We start from the raw sequence: 17199 nt of genomic DNA on the forward strand, positions 1-17199 counted from the left end.
CCTGTAGGAAAGAGTCCTCAATTTGCCCTTATCAGCACGCACACGTGTGTACTGTGAATCAGCTACATACTTCTTGATTGCCAAGACACTTCATCCTGATCATCGCACAATGTTGATTGTAGTCATGCCTTGACCTAAACACTCCACAATTTGTTGCTTCTCAGCAGCCGACACATCCTTTTTCTTTCCCATTTTGGCAGAAAATGTAGGCTGCTTAATAATGTGAGACAGCCTTCTTAAGTAGTCTTGCCTTTCATTGGACACACCTGCCAAACTAATTAGCACAGGTGTCTGCAATTGCTTACAGTGATATAAAGAGCCCTGACACACATCACCATCAATGAGTTTAACTGACAAACAAACAAATTCTTCCCTTATCACTCCTAAACACTTTTTGCATAATAATTTGGAACACAGTGTACATGTGCTTTTCCACAAAACACCAGTGGTTCACGTAGTGAATCTTACAGTTCTAACTTGCCAACCGTGGTCTGTATGGAGTTGTTCAATAAAGGGCCCAAAATTAAGAGAACATAGATGGGAGAGGTCTCTATGAATAGGAATTCCTAAGTATTTGATACCCTGTGAGGGCCAGGCAAAGGGAAAGTTGGACTGGATGGAATCCTATATGGATTTGGGGAGGGAGACATCGAGGGCCTCAGACTTCGCTGCATTGATTTTAAAATTTGACCATGTAACAAAGTGATCTATTTCAGCCATAACAGCATGGATGGATATATGTGATTGAGTGATATATACTAGGACATCATCAGCAAATAGAGAGCACTTGTACTCGGTGCCTCCCACCTCAATCCACCTAATATTGGGGTTATGGCGAATTGATGAGAGCAGGTGCTCCGTCACTAGGATGTATAAGAGAGGGGACAGAGAACATCCCTGCCTTGTCCCATTGGTGATTGTGAAAGGTGATGAAAATGTTCTGACGCGCCCCCTGGGCCTTGGGACACCCGGAGCCGGACCCTTTTTGGTGGATGCTGGTGGTTGTAGTCTCCGTGGCGGCAACCCAGTTCCGTGGCTCAGGGCGGTCAAACCAGTGGCGGAACTATTTATGTGGTTTTGATGTTTAAATGTCCGACTACGCCACCCGTGGATTGCGGTCAGAGTGAACCGCCGCTCTAGGGCAGACCGCTGAGGCTGGTGTTGTGGGTGCAGCAGAGCGTAGCATAACTCCCCACGGGAGGAGTATAGCCTCAGGGCAGTGTATGCGGAGGATGGGGGTGATGGTGCAGGGCAGCAGCAGTAATGACACGGAGTCAGTGATGCAGTCCAGGGCCTTTACTCACAGTTCTTATTATCCAGACCACGTCTGCAGGTAACGGCTGCCCACGTCGTACTGTGTTCACCAGGTGAGGGGCTCAGACAACTCCCAGATAACTTTGGAGTGCTTCACAGGACCCCCTTTGTGTGTCCTTTGTCTGGCCTTTCTTACCAACCCTTCTGTCCGGCTGCCTCGGGCCTCCTCTTGGTAAACTTGGCGCCAGTTTCCCTGACCCTATGTGGTGCCTTCCTAGCGGGTGTAGCGAGGGGCTGCGCCACATAAAATGTCACAGCCTCCTGTTTCTAGCTGAGGGTCGTTTCCTGCCTCCACTAGTTTCGGGGACCGGTCTCCCCCTTTGGCCTGACCCCTCCAAGCAGGTGGATTCGGGCGTGCGGTGGCGACTCGCCCGTCCGCACCCCTGAGATCCCTTCATTCCTCGTTCCTGGAGCCTTCTCCGCTCCTCTTCCTTCCTTCTCCCTCTTCCAGGCCTGGGCCTCTGTTACTAGGCCCTCCTCCGGAGCAGAGCTCATGCAGAGCCCCTGCTCCCTGCCACTTCTGCTCAGACTTCTCTGCACTGAACTAAGATGGTGCCCACCTTTTATACTCCCTTCTCAATGCACCCAGGAACTGCTTCCTCCCTGCTCCTGCACTACAGGGTTCCCCTTCCTCAGTGTTCCCTCCCCCCACTCCAGCCAGGGACAGGGACTGTCGTGCCCATCTCAGGGGCATATTGGTCGCCCTGCCCCATGGCAATGTGATGTAATGCATGCAGGTGTCGGGTCCTGATCCACACTACATCCTTACCTGAGAGTGAGATATCACACCTCTGGGTGAGGTGCAATACCTCTGTAGCAACCGAGCCCTCAGGGTGCTACAGTTCCATTTATCTTCAGCCTAGGTGACGTATTGCGATACAGGGCCGTGATTTTGGCTATAAAAGGGTCCCCTAGACCCCTACCCCAAGCTTTTTAAGAGAATCATATATGGCGTGCCAGGAGACTCTATGGAATGCTTTCTCAGCATCCAACGAGAGTATCTAATTACAAATTTTTAACTGCATCTAGCCCAGGAAATACTTTGTGCCTAGTAGCAGTGTCTGCTAGTCAGCGGATTATCCCGGCTGTTAAGCAAGCTACACCACCTGTAGTTTTGACACTTCATTTTTTCAAAGGAAATGCTTCGGGACCACGGGATACTCAGTGAAGAGCATCAGGAGGCACCCCAAGGCATAGGGGCTCGGACTGGCAGTAGGATGCCTTGCGGTGACAGCCGAGCTCGATCCTTATAAAAGCTTTTTAACTGCAGCAGCTTTAGTGGACGCTACTGGAGCTGGAATTCTGCGGCTGCTGGCATGAGACTTGCCCTCCAATAGATCCTTGTAAATGGATTTAAAGTGTATTTATTCAAATTAGAGAGACAATTTAAATTAAAAAGCTTAGAGCTGCCTCCACCACAGGGGGGCTCGCTCGACCCACCAGCGGACAGGCACCAGTATTGGGAGAGGGGGGCTGGCCGTCAGGGTTCACCGCGGCTCTGGCACAAACCCGGCGACACGGAGGTGGCACGGGCAAGAGCGGACTGAACGTGTCGGCTTCTCACTTTTTGGATTTTAGAAGGGCATGACATGCCTATATCTGTGTCTCCCCCTCCTTTTACTCCTCCACCTCTTTTCTTTTCGCATGACTATATGTACTTGTCACTTTTCCATGTGTTAGTTGTGTCTTCTGAGCAGTTTATCAGCTTTTGGACACCTTTGAAGGTGTTTTCTATGTGTTTCTATGTGTTTTTGTTTGCCTGCCATTGGTTTTAACGGTGTTCGAAGGTGTTCGACGAACAGATCGACGAACAGTTCGGCGAACACACGGGTGTTCGACGAACCGAACCGAACTCGAACACTACGGGGGTGGCTCAACACTACTGAGGACAGGGAGGAGGAGGAAGAGGAAGAGAATAAGGAGGAGAGCATGGTCAGTCATCCTCTTGGTGAGGACATGGAAGTCTTGCCTCTTTGCAGTCTGGCACACATGACTGAGTTACGCTGCCTTTGCCATGACCCTCGCGTTGTCCAAATTTTGGGTGACAGTCATTACTGGTTGGCGACGCTTTTAGACCCACGCTACAGGGAGAACTTTATGAAGTGCCCCCTGGGCCGTGTGTGTAGGGGAATACCCGGAGTCGGGTCTCTGTGTAATACTGCGGTCTGTAGTCTCCGTGGCGGCAACCCGGTCCCGTGGCTCAGGGTGGTCAAACCAGTGGCGGATCTGTTTCTTTGGTTTTGTAATATTTAAATGTCCGACTACGCCACCCGTGGATTGCGGTCACTAAGAACCGCCGCTGCGGGGCAGACCACTGAGGCTGATATTGTGTGCGCAGCAGACGGTAGTATAACTCCCCCCGGCCCGGTGGAGGTATAGGCCTTCCCGTCTGACTGCACTCTTCCTGGCTACCCTGCTGTAGTCGTGTAGTAGCCCACGTCCCTGAGTGTACCGCGTGGTGCTCACCCGTATGGCTGGTGACTTGGGGCCTTTGGTGCCTTCCGCTCCTCGATGGCGTTGCCGGTCCCTTTCGTGAGACTGAGCCTCCAGGCTTTCTATGGCCAGAGGACCTGAAATCACCTGCCAGGTGGTTTCTGCTGCTGGATGTAGATATCCCCACAGCCTCGGACTCCGGTGTCTGGTTCTCTGCGTCTTCTGCCAGGACGAGCTTTGCTCCAGTCCCTGGTCTTCAGCTTCTGGCTCCTACAGAGCTCCTTGCTGCTCCTCTGTCCCTTCTCTGGAACTAGACTCGACTCCCTAACCCCGCCTCAGATCCAGTTTATAAAGGGCAGGTTCCTCCCCTCCCTGGACTGGGGCAGGAGGTGTGGCATGCAATACTGCTCCTGACCAGGAAAACCCATGCTCGCTCTCAGACATGGTATACCACTGTGGCAACCAGACCCCTGGGGTGCCACAATCCCCCCTAGTAAATTTTAGGACTCCGGGACTAAACATATTTTATGAAAACATAACATAACAGGGTATAAGCAATAACACAACATATATACAAGAAATTTAGTCTTTATAGGTCACGGCGCTCCCGTAACCAGGTGTCCATGACACCCGAGATGCATTTTTGAGGGACCTGTCCCAAACCCTCCACGTAGGCCCTGGGGTGGCTACAGGGCATCGATGATCCGGCGTTGGACCACGCCTTCAGCCACCTCCACGACTTTCTGTTCTGTGGTCTGGACAAAAAGGGGCACTTTACAGGTGCAACTATATACATGGTACAGTTCCGGTTATTCATTGTCCATAACCTGTTAGTCCTTGAACCCTGTCGGGTAACTAGAAAAACATAATTAGTATGCAGGCAACAATCATTTTAACATTTGCAATATACAGGCATTTATATCACATTTTAAATTCTCCAGCGAGCGGGCATTTGACCCCTAGTGCTCCTGGTGGACCTATGTAACACGCTATCTGGTGGTGTCCTTTCTGGGTCCCCTGTTTCTACCCCTTGTGTAGTGGGCTCACTAGTGTCTGCACTACAGGTATTTGGAGATGTTTTGGGTAGGCTGGGCAGCTTTCTGCATACTCTTTGGCCTACTACGGGCACGGCAGGCTCACTACTAGCAGAGGGTTGTCTCTCCTGGGCTACTGGTATGAAATCTTCTGCCTCCGGGGCCGGTTGCTCTTCCAACACTACTTGCTCTTCTGTAGGCCCTTGAGTGGCTGGCTGGAGAAAGTAAGGGCGGGTACCACAATAGCGTTGTTAATTTGTGTCCAGGACTGGGGAAATTCTCTGAGTACTGTACTGACCATTTCTTCCCTTTCCTCTGCGGGTTGAGGGCTATCTTGGTCTTCATCAGTGCTTTGCAGCTGCTCGGGACACTTCTTCAGGTGGTCTCTGGAGACAGTGGCTGTGGTCTCTCCTCCATCCTTACTGATAATACATACTTTCGGATTTTCATGGCTTGAGGGCAGTACTGTGTACGGTTCTTTCTCCTACTGGTCATCCAACTTATGGAGCCGCCTCTTCCTCTTCAAGACCTGCTCTCCAGGTGCCAGGGGAACAGCGGGAGCATGCTGGTTGTAAGTCCTCTCTTGCCTTTCTCTTGCTTGAGACAGACATCTGTCCACACTCTCCTGCACTTTCCGGTACTGCTGCTGCCGTTCTGTATCCCAGTCTGCCTCTGGCGAGGTGTCCTCGGGTGTCAGGACTCCCATGTCCAGGTCAATAGGCAGCTTACCAAGTCTTGCTCTCATTAGGTAAGCCGGGGTGCAGTTGGTGGAATTTACTGGGATGTGGTTATACAAGTCCACAAGATCAGGCAGTTTTTCAGGCCACAGACCGCGTTCTTCCAGGGGCAACGTTTTTAGCAAGTCTATCACCACCTGGTTCATCTTCTCGCACAATCCGCTGGTTTGGGGGTGATAGGGCGTTGTCCTTATCTTCTTGCAGCCATAGAGGTTGCAGAACTCCTGGAAGACCTCCGCTTCGAAGGCTGGACCTTGGTCAGTCAACACTTGCTCCGGATACCCGTGTGTACGGCAGAAGTGCTGCTGGAAGGCTCTAGCGGCTGTCTGAGCTGTTAAGTCCTTGACAGGGACCACCACTAGGAACCGAGAGTAGTGGTCTACGATGGTGAGGGCGTAGGCGTACCCGGACCTACTTGGAGCCAGCTTCACATGGTCCAGGGCTACTAGTTCTAGTGGCTGCTTGGTGATGATGGACTGCAGGGGAGTCTTCTGGCTGGCACAGTCCTTCCTTCTCAGGTTGCACGGGCCGCAGTCTCTGCACCATCTCTCAATGGCCCCTCTCATGCCTACCCAGAAGAACCGTTCACACAACAGGAACTCCAACTTCTTCCATCCAAAGTGCCCTGCTCCGTCGTGGTATGCCTCCAGGACCATAGCCGCATCTCGTCTCGGAACCACTACCTGCCAGGTCAGCTCATGGGTCCGGGAGTTGACAATTCTCTGGCACAGCTTCCCCTTGTAGAGAAACAGCTTACTCTTCTCCTTCCACAGCTGTTTAGTTTCTTCTGGAGCGCCTGGGTCAAGGCGGGCATCAGCATCTCTTTCACCAGGTGGACGGCTGGGTCACAGTCTTGCGTCTCCGCCCAGCTGTAGTGGGGTAAGGGATTGAACGTGGCAGAGTGCCTGCCCCTTACTCGGTGGGAACACTGGGTAATCCCACGACGGTGGAACGCAGGGAGTTCAATCTCTTCCAGTTCTTCTGGATCTTCCCCTCCGTCCCGCAAGTTCGGCATCCTGGACAGGGCGTCTGCGTTGGCATTTGTGCGTCCCGCCCTTTGTTTGATGGTGAACTCATAGTTGGATAGGCGGGCCACCCATCTCTGCTCCAGGGCACCTAGTTTTTCAGTGTCCAGGTGTGTCAACGGGTTGTTGTCCGTGTACACGGTGAACTTGGAAGAGGCAAGGTAATGTTTAAAGCGCTCAGTCACTGCCCATACCACCGCGAGGAACTGTAGCTTGAAGGAGCTGTAATTTTCAGGATTCCTTTCTGTGGGCCAGAGCTTCCTGCTGGCATAAGTGATTACCCGTTCTCTGCCCTGTTGGATCTGGGACAGCACCGCCCCTAGCCTGATGATGCTTGCGTCTATGTGGAGAATAAAAGGCTGGCCGCAATCAGGGTACGCCAGGATTTCATCCCCTGTGAGGGCCATCTTCAGCTGGCGGAAGGACTCATCCTTCAGCTTGTCCCATTTGAATGACGGCTTCTGGTTTTTGGCCTTCCTGGACTGGCCTATCAGGAGGTCCTGCATAAGAGCTGCCATTTTGGTGAAACCAGGTATGAATCTTCGGTAGTAGCCTACCAACCTGAGGAACTGCCGCACTTCCTTTATGCTGGAGGGTCTTGGCCAGTCCTTAATCACTGTGATCTTATCAGGGTCTGGAGCTACTCCGTCAGCACTCACCACGTGTCCCAGGTACAGTACCTTTGGTTTCAGTAGATGACACATGGAGGGTTTCACTTTTAGGCCGTAGCCTGCCAGGGCATCAAACACCTCTGCCAGGTGTTTCAGATGGTCCTCATATGTTTTAGAATACACGATGACATCGTCCAGGTATAGCAAGACCGTCTCGAAATTCCTGTGCCCCAGGCAGCACTCCATCAACCGCTGGAAGGTTCCTGGTGCATTGCAGAGCCCGAACGGCATACAGTTGAATTCGCTGAGACCCATCGGAGTGGTGAATGCAGTCTTCTCCTTGTCTGCCTCTGCTACAGGAACCTGCCAGTACCCGCTAGTAAGGTCCAAAGTGGAAAAGAAGTTAGCAGTTTTTAATGCAGCTAAGGACTCTTCTATTCTAGGTAATGGGTACGCATCTTTGTGTGTGATACGGTTGATCTTTCTGTAATCTACACACATTCTCATAGTGCCATCTTTTTTTTTTTACAAGAACTAGTGGAGCTGCCCAGGGGCTACAGCCATCCCTGATTACCCCAGCCTCCTTCATTTCTCGCAACATTCCCTTGGCATTCTGATAGTGTGCAGGGGGTACAGGTCGGTATCTTTCCTTTATGGGTGGATGGTCTCCTGTGGGGATGTGGTGTTCTACCCCCTTTACTTGCCCAAAGTCTAGCGGGTGCTTGCTAAAGACTCTTTCGTACTCCTGCACCACCCGGTAGACTCCCTGTTTTTGGTGTGAGGGAGTGGAGTCGGTGCCCACATGCAGTTTCTGACACCATTCCTCCATTTGTTTCTTGGAGTCGTTACCCTCCTCTGGTTGAGATGGAGGCAAGGGTTCCACGGCCTTTACAGAGTTCTGGTTAACAGTGAACAATTTGGCTAGGGTGGCATACCGGGGCAAGTACACTTCTCTTTCCCCAATGTTTAGGATGCGGACGGGTACCCTCCCATGGCGTACATCGACCACTCCCCATGCTGTCAAAATTGTGGGCCTACTGTCTGAGTAGACGGGTTCTACCATGGCTTGGTAGTCCCTTCCTCTTAACCCAATTGCAGTCCGGCACCAGATAATCATCTCACTCTTTGGGGGCATGGCGATAGGGAACGGGTCACTCATCCTAACGCTACCAATCTCACCACCAGATAGCTCTACCTGTTGCCTTTTCATCAAGGCTCTGATCTCTTTTTGTAGGACACGCTGTTGGCTGGAGCTGGCGTTCATCGCAACCTGCTGTAAAATGACAATTATCTCTGCAAGACAATTTTCAATAACATTAGTACCAAAGGTTATCTTAGGGTGGCTTTCACGACGGTCAATGTCCACAATAATCAGTCCTTGCGCTGGTAGTTCAACTTTACCAATTTTGATGGTCACCTCCTTGAATCCCACCTGCGGTACGGGCTGACCATTGCTGGCTATGATGCCCAAATCGTTATCTGGGTAGCGAGTAATATCTGAGTCATTCCAGTACCGCTTAAAGAGCACATAAGGGATGGTGGTTACCTGTGACCCGGTGTCCTGTAGTGCACTCATAGGAATGCCATCCAGCACCACAGGCAAGACCGGTCATCCCCCTGCGTACTTATCATGCCAGCTCGATGGGCCTGATGGTCTTATGCCTGGGGGGTCGGCCCTCTGTCTCAGGTTGAGCCCGTTTGAATGACAGTACCTTGCCATATGTCCTGGTTGGTTGGAATGGCGGCAGATGGGTTGTCCGTCCTGGTCATAGCGGTCTCTGGGCCTTCCTCTGGACGATGGGATCCTCCTCCGTCAGCTCCAAGGGACGTCCTCCGGACTGGAAGCCAGCTGGATCTTTCCTGGGGAAGACACCTGTAAAGACTGCACAGTTCTGGTTAGCGCGGCAACGCTTTTGGTCAGTTCTTGGACCTGATGGTGCAGGTCTGCAGCCGGGTTTTGTCCAAAGCCTGTGCATCAGCTCCCACAGGCTCTGCAGACAAGGGCGCCGCCTCCTGGTGATAGGTGATAGCATGGCTCCTATGGGTTACAGCGCCACCTGGTGCCGGTTCTCGGAGCACCCGGATGGCCCTGGCTTTGAACTGCGTAAAGTCCAAATCAGGGTTCTGCAGGGCCATTACACGCAACTGGGTTCGGTGGGCGCTGGACTGTAGACCCTCAATGAACTGTTCTGTCAACAGCTTATCCTCTTTCCGCATGCTGTCAGGGTCTGCCTGCTTAATGGCTCTCAGGGCCTCCTGCAAATTCAAAGCATAGTCCCGTATACTGTCTTGTGCCCGTTGTTTGCACCCATAAACTTTTAGCTTAATCTCTGCTGAGGTGCGGGTATCAAAAGTGTCCTTTAGACGGGCCAGTATTTCCTTTACAGTCCCCTTTTCCCTGGCTGACCAGGACTTCACTTCTCTTTGGGCTGCCCCGATTAACTGGCCTGTCAGGATGCTCACTTTTTGTTCCTCGGACAGGGGGTATACTTTGAATAAACTATACAGTCTTTCTTTAAAGTCGCTCAGGGTATGCGACTCTCCTGAGTACTGGGGTAACCATGCCGCTCCGGGGATATACGGCATCGTGAACGGCATCACTGCGGCAGTAGCCACGCTAGCGGTGGGAGCTCCCTCCATTCCTGGTGTCTTCCTCCCCCCTAGTTAACCGTGGCTTACCTTCCTTTGCTTCTTCTCCGTAGGCTGCGGCTCCGCAGGCGATCGTCGGGGTCGAGGACCTTGCGTCGCGCACTGGTGACGTCGGCGTCCGCTGGGCTCCTTCCAGGACCTTGCGCAGCGTCAGTACGTAAGGCGGGGCATCAGCTCTCGCGCGCTTTTGGCATCCACGCCCCTCTTCTTCCCGCGCGGTGTCCCAGAAATGGCGCCCAATGGCGAGAAAATGGCAGCGGATGGCGGGAAAACGGCTGCGGATGGCGGGAAACTTCAACACGGTAAATATCACAGTCTTTCTTCAGGCACGCAGTACCCGGTGGTTGCGGGCACGAAATCCTGCCGACTACGCCAAAGTTGACGCGCCCCCTGGGCCGTGTGTGTAGGGGAATACCCGGAGTCGGGTCTCTGTGTAATACTGGGGTTTGTAGTCTCCGTGGCGGCGACCCGGTCCCGTGGTTCAGGGTGGTCAAACCAGTGGCGGATCTGTTTCTTTGGTTTTGTAATATTTAAATGTCCGACTACGCCACGTCACTGAGAACCGCCGCTGCGGGGCAGACCGCTGAGGCTGATATTGTGTGCGCAGCAGAGGGTAGTATAACTCCCCAAAGGCGGAGTATAGCCTCAGGGCAGCGTCGGTAGATGGTGAGGGTTGTGGTGCGTGGGCGCAGCAGAAATGACTCAGAGTCCATGTAGTGCAGTTCAGGGTCTTTACTGTTGGTAATGAAGAAGGCCCTGCTGGGAGTACTGGCTAACATTAGAGGTCTGGTTAGTCTGTGAGTGAACAAGAGTCCCCCTGGCCAGGTGGAGGTATAGGCCTGACTGCACTCTTTCTGGCTACCCTGCTGTAGTCAGTCATGTAGTAGCCCACGTCCCTGAGTGTACCGTGTAGTGCTCACCCGTATGGCTGGTGACTTGGGGCCTTTGGTGCCTTCCGCTCCTCGATGGCGGTGCCGGTCCCTTGCGTGTGACTGAGCCTCTGGGCTTTCTATGGCCAGAGGACCTGAAATCCCCTGCCAGGTGGTTTCTGCTGCTGGATATAGATATCCCCACAGCCTCGGACTCCGGTGTCTGGTTCTCTGCGTCTTCTGCCAGGACGAGCTCTGCTCCAGTCCCTGGTCTTCAGCTCCTGGCTCCTACAGAGCTCATTGCTGCTCCTCTGTCCCTTCTCTGGAACTAGACTCGACTCCCTAACCCCGCCCCAGATCCAGTTTATAAAGGGCAGGTTCCTCCCCTCCCTGGACTGGGGCAGGAGGTGTGGCATGCAATATTGCTCCTGACCAGGAAAACCCATGCTCGCTCTCAGAAATGGTATTTCTACCACTGTGGCAACCAGACCCCTGGGGTGCCACATTTATGTCTCTTATTCTCTTGCAGGACAGGCCTAATAAAACGGTGCAGTACGAGAAGGCCCTTGTTGTGGAATTATTATAAAAATTCCCATATGAAAACGCTGGAGGCAGAGGTCACAGTTCGTTGGACAACAAGGAGTAAAGGCGAGAGAGCCACAAATGCAATCCAGCATAGACAGGAGAACACTGTCAAAGTTCTGGGACGTTTTTTTCAGACCCTCCCATCGCACAGGCCCTGAGGCGCGGGGTATTCTCCCAAGGAGTGCAAAGTTTCAGAAGATAGTGAGAGTTGCCGACCATACCAACATCCTCCGTGATTTCTCTGTGCCTTATAATTATCGGGTATCCGAGCTGGGCACATGGCATGAACTGGCTCTCTACGCCTTGGAGGTCCTGGCCTGCCCTGCAGCTTTGTTGGAGCGGGTTTTTAGTGCCACCGGTGGAATTATAGGCGATAGACGCATCCGCCTGTCAACTGAAAATGCTGACAATGCACAAGGGCAGAATTGGGCCATACTTCTCAACACCACAGAATGATAGCAGCGTAACATAAACTCAAATACAGTGTCTTTTTTTGGAGAGGTCTAACTCTATTCCTATCCACCTCTGTCTTCACACACAGACATGGGTATACGCTTCCTGATTTTGTCTATTTGCTCTTGTCCTCCTCCTTCTCTGCATCCTCATCATCCACCACTATATCACCATCATATGTACCATATCAACATATCTACGTCTCTTGCAAGGGGCATTGGAGTTCCTTTTTTTTCATTGCTTCAGCATGAAAACAGTATGGGAGACCCACTTCCTAATAATTGGAGCATTTTTTTTCAGGAGGCCCTCATCTAGATCTCTTCCAAGGGGCATTGGAGTTCCTCCAAATTTTTGGCAGACGTTGTATTCACTGCATACCTTTAACTGTATAGCAGACCCTCTCCTTTCTAATGGGAATAAGTCATTACTGTGGTCCAGCTCTATGTGTCTTTAAATTGTTAGTGGGGTTTTTCCCAAATTTTGGCAGCCCTTGCAGTCACTGCATGGGCATTACCACTATAGGAGAACCGCTCCTTTATAATGGGAACTTTTTTTTTACTGAGACCTTCCTCTGTGTCGCTTAAAAGTGGTATTGAGTTGCGTCCAAATTTTTGGCAGCCCTTGCAGTCACTGCATACACAGTAACAGTATAGGAGACCCACTCGTTAATAAAGGGAACAACAAAGAATAGCCGGCTGATGGCTCTCTAACAATAGCGAAGGCCGACTGCTGGCCCTTTAAGAATAGTAAGGGCCGCCTGATGACCCTATAAAAAGAGGCTTTGTGACTTCCAGAGTGCCTCCATCATAAATGAAACAGGATGTGTCTGATGATGTGTCACAACACATGGCCAGATAAGGTTGTAAAATGTTAAAATGACATTTTCCAGTGAATGCATTTGTCTTAAAAAATAACGTAAAAAAGATAAAAAAGAAAAACACAGTAGGATCTTTGTTTAGTATAAAAACCAGACTCGCCAGTGTAACCTCAATGAAATCACATTGTTCAGCTCCTGCACCTTCTCCTTCAGTTCGGCCTCCATCTCCGAAATGACCATATCAGTCACAAGCTGAAAGCACTGCAGCACTGCCTTGGCCAAGCGGCAACAGGCTGTGCTGAAGATAACATGCTTAATGCTTAGGTGAAAAACCATCCACCTCTGCAGAGTTGTTGAAAGCTGTAACATAGCAGCCTGATCTGTGGCTCTGACCGCTGAATATACAGCCAGGTATGGTCATGTGTGACAATGGGCAGAACCTGGAGACAGAGAAATGACAGCAGGAGTAGATACGGTTTTCCTCTATGTCAGTCCTTTCACTGAGCTAAAAAATATGGCTGTGGTGAAATACAACTCCCACTGAGAAGCAGTTTCAAGCTGAAAAACATTGGGTCCACCAGAGGATTTGATTCTGAGGGCTCACCTTTCTCCCCCGCTCAAGAGCCCCATAGCTGCAGCAAAGTTTGCGCTATCATGGACTATCCTGATGAAAGAAGCCAGGGCCCACCCGAGGATTCTCTGGTGAGACCATCCAACCCTGCCGAGAAGCAGCCCTGGCTAAGAAAAGTGTGTGGGAATGTTCCTGGACACTCTATGGCTCCTTTTTTCACTGTGGTGGAAACCCATGCAAACAAGGGGAGAATATACTAAATCCTTGCAGTTGTTGTCCTTGCTGGGATTTGAACCCAGGATCCCAGCGCTGCAAGGCTTCAGTGCTAACCACTGAGCCACTGTGCTGCCATTCACCCTCTGATATCTAACAGGCTGGAGAAACTTACACCTACTGCCACTCTATCTTCAGATCCTTTGTGATAAACTAATGTATTTGGGCAGCGACTCAGTCTAACAAATAGATTTCCTAAGAAGGAAATTGGGGATGGCTTCGCTACTGGTACTGGGGGCAGTGCTAATACCATGGTGTCGTACCATAGTTCACTTGAAATATTACAGGCTGGTAGGAGGCATGCAGATTCCCACAGAAAAATACCAGCAGTAATTTTCAGGGACCCTTGCTTGTGGAAGGCGTAGATGATACCGGGAGAAATAGTGTAGGCTGGAGACCGAGTATGGAGACCTGGCTGCTACCACCATGAGGTTGTGGACATCTTCCACCTCCACGAGCGTAAAAGGCCCCATTTCAAGAGGAAGCAGCTGGCCAGAAATCTGGCAGTTTACTATTGTGGCCTGTGGGTGGCTGGGTGGCTGGCTGGCTGCATACTTGCATTTGCATTCCAAGTAACAGAAAACTAAGCAAATAGTGGCCTCTGTGATCATCATGGCCTCACCTTGGCACTATGAACTCTCCTGATGGAAAAGACAAGGCTGACCGGAAGAGTCTCCGGTTCTCTGGTGGCTCTGTCCAACCCTGCCGAGAAGCAGTCCTGGCTAAGAAAAGTGTGTGGGAAGGTTCCCGGACACTCTATGGCTGCTTTTTTAAAAATGGATTGGGCGTGCTTAATTGAATGTTATTTCTCAAACTGCATTGCAGATCAGGCCATTGCCCAACTCTGTAGTCATGAAATTAAAGGGCAAACAGAGATGTTTGTCTGTCAAAGCACCACCGACAAGTGCGAGCTGATGTTGGACGGGCTGCCATTGCTTATGCGACAAGCTGCATTAGAGGACTTCCTGGGAGAAATGACACCCAGAGTAGATACGGTTTTCCTCTATGCCAGTCCTTTCACTGAGCTAAAGAATATGGCTGTGGTGAAATACAACTGTCACTGAGAAGCAGTGTCAGACTGAAAAACATTGGACCCACCAGAGGATTTGAGTCTGAGGGCCCACCTATCTCCCCCGCTCAAGAGCCCCATAGCAGCTGCAAAGTTTGCGCCTATCATGAACTCTCCTTATGGAGAAGCCAGGGCCCACCAGAGGATTCTCTGTTGGGCCCGTCCAACCCTGCTGAGAAGCAGCCCTGGCTAAGAAATGTGTTTGGGAAGGTTCCTGGACACTCTATGGCTGCATTTTTAATGTGGACTGGCTCTGTACCGTCCCTGGCCACATTCACCTGTCCACGTGTTTGTGGTTAGGCGGTACTTCCTACCTAAGTGCACGGGTAATGTTGTGGGACCCCTGCTTGAGGAAGGCAGAGACGACACCAGGAGAAATAGTGGCGGCTGGGGACCGAGTATGGACACCCAGTCGCCGTCATGAGGTTGTGAATAGCTTCCGCCTCCACGAGCCTAAAAGGCCACATTTCAAGTGCAAGCAGCTGTTAAAAATTTGGCAGTATAGTATTGCAGCCTGTGGGTTGGTGGGTGACTGGCTGCATACTTGCGCTTGCATTCCAAGGAATGGGGTAGGGACAACTGAACGCTGCACTGGGACAAGGACGTGGACGGTGATTGTTGTAAGTCTGCAATGAGAGAGACATCATCACATGCGCTGAGGATCACTTTTAGGCAGTGACCAGGGAGTCAGAGATGCTTACAGGGATCTTCCCCATGCTGTTCCCATGCACTGTATGCATGTGTCTGAAGATGTGTCACACACCACATGGCCAGATAAGGTTGTAAAATGTTAAAATGGCATTTCCCAGTGAATGCATTTGTCTTGGTTGAAAGCAATGCAAAAGTGCAAGTACGCATCAAAAACGCTACATGTGAACACAGCCCAAGGTGTGAGGAGCGTTTTTGTTTATTTATTTTGCCTTAAACACAAGTCATTACCTTGGAGAGGATGTTCCTCAACATTTTTCCCAGGAAAATCCATTTTGGTTTAGTTTTTGCATGTTTTATTGTGAGTCCTTAAAAATGGCGCAATACCTCTGACAACATTGTTGACAGCAGTGACCTGGGCATCCGAAATGCTTCCAGGGGTCTTCCCCATGCTGATCCCATGTCATTTGAGCACTGTTACCATCAATTTGGGCAATTTTTAGGCCCTCTGCAGACTGCCGGGGGGAGCCGCCGGAAAAACGCTCGAGTTTCCCATAGACTTGCATTGGGCTCGTTACTCGGTCCGAGCACTCGACCATTCCAATTTGCTCAACTCGAACAACGAGTACCCGAGCATTTTAGTGCTTGCTCATCACTAGTTAACACTTTAAATTCTGTAAGGTTTTGAGCCCGGCTGCAGCTGGATGCCTGGATGTGCCGCTGTACTTGAAAAGTTTAGGAGGGGAAAGGGTATAATTTCTAAATCAGCAGAGTAACAATATCCCCTTTATTCTCTAGTCATATACAGCACTCCAGAACTGTAGTAGAGGTGCCAGAGTAGGTTTATTATTATTATTATTATTTTTATTTATATAGCACCATTGATTCCATGGTGCTGTACATGAGAAGGGGTTACATACAAAATACAGATATCACTTACAGTAAACAAACTAACAGTGATAGACTGGTACAGAGGGAAGAGGACCCTGCCCTTGCGGGCTGACATTCTACAGGATTATGCGGAAGGAGACACATTATTGCTACACATTTGAATCCTGTCCCAGACACAGTCTACCTTTCTGACGAAGGTCCATGTTTGACTGAAACATCATAGCTATTCATTGGACTGGTTTTAGATTGTAATAAAAATCACATCTATTGTCACACATCTTCTTGAGCAATAATAATAATAATCTTCATTTTTATATAGTGCTAACATATTCTGCAGTGCTTTACATACATCATTGTCACTGTCCCCATCAGTGCTCACAATCTAGATTCCCTATCAGTATGTCTTTGGAGTGTGGGAGGAAACTGGAGAACCCAGAGGAGACCCATGCAAACACGGGGAGAACATACAAACTCCTTTCAGATCTTGTCCTTGGTGGGATTTGAACCCAGGACCCCAGAGCTGCAAGGCTGCAGTGCTAACCACTGTGCCACCGTGCCTCCCATTCTTGAGTGCTGAGTTTTACTCATACAGTGGGGAAAAAAAGTATTTAGTCAGCCACCAATTGTGCAAGTTCTCACATTTAAAAAGATGAGAGAGGCCTGTAATTGACATCATAGGAAGACCTCAACTCTGAAATAAAAAATGAGAAAACAAATCCTGAAAATCACATTGTCTGATTTGGAAAGAATTTTTTTTCAAATTTTTGTGGAAAATAAGTATTTGGTCAATTACAAACAGGCAAGATTTCTGGCTCTCACAGACCTGTAACTTCTTCAATCCATGTGTTCTGTGGCAATTGCCAAGCGTCCTGCACGGTTTTTGGCTGTGAGCACAACCCCCATCTGTGAACGTCGGGCCCTCATACCACCCTCATGGAGTCGGTTTCTAACGGTTTGTGCAGACACATGCACATTTGTGGCCTGCTGGAGGTCATTTTGCAGGGCTCTGGCAGTGCGCCACCTGTTCCTCCTTGCATAAAGGCGGAGGTAGCAGTCCTTCTGCTAGGTTGTTGCCCTCCTACGGCCCCTTCCACGTCTCCTGGTGTACTGGCCTGTTTCCTGATAGCGCCTCCAGCCTCTGTACACTACGCTTACAGACACAGCAAACCTTCTTGCCACAGTTCGCATTGATGTGCCATCCTGGATGAGCTGCACTACCT

Source organism: Phyllobates terribilis, unplaced genomic scaffold (genome assembly GCF_046119375.1).
Source record: "Phyllobates terribilis strain yellow unplaced genomic scaffold, ASM4611937v1 Scaffold_5__5_contigs__length_657084704, whole genome shotgun sequence".
In the NCBI taxonomy this organism is placed as follows: domain Eukaryota; kingdom Metazoa; phylum Chordata; class Amphibia; order Anura; family Dendrobatidae; genus Phyllobates; species Phyllobates terribilis.